General features: G+C 46.9%; 1 non-coding gene across 1 annotated transcript; it reads left to right on the forward strand.

Annotated features, from left to right (window-relative positions):
- The first annotated feature begins 1,635 nt into the window (after nucleotides 1-1,635).
- On the forward strand, nucleotides 1,636-1,718 carry TRNAL-UAA (transfer RNA leucine (anticodon UAA)). The gene has a single exon. It is a non-coding gene; the product is annotated as a tRNA-Leu (tRNA).
- Nucleotides 1,719-2,413: the final 695 nt, after the last annotated feature.

The raw sequence follows: 2,413 nt of genomic DNA on the forward strand, positions 1-2,413 counted from the left end.
TGGTCAACTGTGTCAAACGCAGTCGACAGATCTAACAAGAACAGCACTGCTGAGCCGCCCCAGTCCAGATGTCTCAAGAGATCATCCATGAGGGCGACCAGTACCGTCTCCGTCCCATGGCCTGGCCGGAAGCCGGACTGAAATGGGTCTTGCTTATCCAGCAGTAAACCCAGGTCCAGCAAAATCTTCAAGTTAATACTTGCTTCTTCAAGGGCACTGCATCCCTCTGCAGAACAGGTTGAATTCCTGTTCCTTTAAACCAGAGGTAATAATCCAGTAATCTTTGTAAACTGTGTGTCGTACTGGCAGGGTGTATTTCCTGTAAACAGAAATATGCTGACATTACCACATTCTTCACCTTTTTCTGTTTGATTTGCCTCCCACCAGCTTCAGTTATATTTTTTGTTCATTTATCCCCCCCCCCTCTTCACAATGGGGACCCAAAGCAGTTTACATCGTAGTCCTCTCCTTCATTTTATCCCCACAGCAACTCTGAGAAAGTGTAACTGGGCTAAGATTTTCTTGTGGCACAGATCTGTCCCCACCCCCCACCCCGCCACGCCCTGGAAGGACCTGCATCTTGATAAAAGCGTGTACAGTGTTGTTTATTTGGTATCCTGCTGCATCTCAACTAGGGTTCTCAGGCCTGTGTTGGAAAATACCTGGAGACTTCGGGGGTGGATCCAGGAGAGGGACAGGTTTGGGGAGGGGCCTCAGCATGGTACAATGCCGTGAAGTCCACCCTTCAAAGCAGCCATTTTTTCCAGGGGAACTGATCCCTGCCAGCTGGAGACGAGTTGTAAAAGCGGGAGATCTCCAGGCTCCACCTGGAGGCTGGCAAGCTAGTGCTCCAGTGTGATTTAAAAGTTGAAAACTTGGAGAGGGGAGGAAAAATAAAAAGTCCGGGAAGGATCTAAAGCGGTAGTTTAGAGTTCTCCCCTATCTTTCAATGCCATATATCGCAATTTGTTTTACGAGTTCGTTTCAAAAGCAGTTTGCCACGTGGTATGAAGGGGGCGGGTTGCAGTTTGAGAAAGCCGAGTGTTAACTGCTTCTTGGGCACGCATGTGTGGTCGCAGGAGAGTGAGCTTCCAAGGCCGTATTTCCAAATGCTCACATAGGATCATACTCGCAGAAGTGAAACCAATTCAAGTACTTCAAGGGTGGTTATTTAGAAAGTAACTCCTTGGAAAGGTGGACTCAGAAGAGCCTTTTGTATGGGTACATTTTTAAAGGACTTTTAAAATATGGTTCGTTCTACACTTTGGGGCAACAGGATGGTTATTTATACAGATGGGGCTCTGCAGGCAGGCCGGTTGCACCGTACGTGCTTTAGTATGCTCTCAGCAGCACGCCTCGTAGAGCCTCCCTTCCGCCTCCTTTTTTGTTTGGCTGAAATCCACGTCCCGGTCGCTTACTGTGTTTTCTGCGCCTTCCCGTGCTCCGAACAAAGAGCGTTGAAAGGCTGGCAAAAGGAGCGGGGAAAGAAAAAGGAAAGGCGCTGGAGCTTCTGGAAATTCTGACGTTTCTATTCGGCTTAAGCCAGGCAATTTCGAGGGCTCGTTGAAACTGATGAGCTCACCGCACGTTCCTTTGTTCTATGTAAGAGTGCCTGCCTGAAAGCTTTGTACCCGCACCAGGATGGCCGAGTGGTTAAGGCGTTGGACTTAAGATCCAATGGACGCATGTCCGCGTGGGTTCGAACCCCACTCCTGGTAGTTGGTTTTTTTCACCCAGCTCTCATTAAATTAAAGATGAAAGCACCTAAAACATGCGGAAGCCATCCTGTTAAACTTCAGCCTTTGAATGGCTCTCGGGGATTCCGCAGTGCCGGAGAGAATGGAGCTACGGGTGGAGCCTCTCCCCGCTGCTTCAGCGCCTGTGCAACATGAATTGAAGTAAAGACTCATACAGTCAGATTTGCAACGCCGCTGGGCTTCTAAATCAAAATAAAAAGAGACCTCGCCACTTAAATTATTTTAATTCGACCTCCGCGAAGCTGTAACGACAAGGACTGCTGTTGGAACTTCCACAACCAATAATAAGGCTCCGTAGCGATGATACCCTGCCATTTGTATATGAACAGCAATTAAAGCAAAATTCGAGTTCAGTGGCACCTTTTATACTAAACAAGTTTTAATCAAGGTATAAGCTTCTGTGGGCACGCACGCTTCCTCAGGTACATTGAAATGGAAGTTACCAGGTCCTACATCTAACTAAAGGGTGAGCAGGAAATTAGCATACAAAATAATGAAGATGTTTAACAGATGCAGGGACCAAACCAGCTTAGTTTATATGGTCACCGTTTGTTTGGATTTAATTTGAGGGAGGAGGGGGGACATAGTGGAGCAAATAAATATATCAAAATTTGGAGACTAATATGTAAATATACCCTTCTTAATTGTGAAATGCT

Source organism: Heteronotia binoei, chromosome 1 (assembly GCF_032191835.1).
Source record: "Heteronotia binoei isolate CCM8104 ecotype False Entrance Well chromosome 1, APGP_CSIRO_Hbin_v1, whole genome shotgun sequence".
In the NCBI taxonomy this organism is placed as follows: domain Eukaryota; kingdom Metazoa; phylum Chordata; class Lepidosauria; order Squamata; family Gekkonidae; genus Heteronotia; species Heteronotia binoei.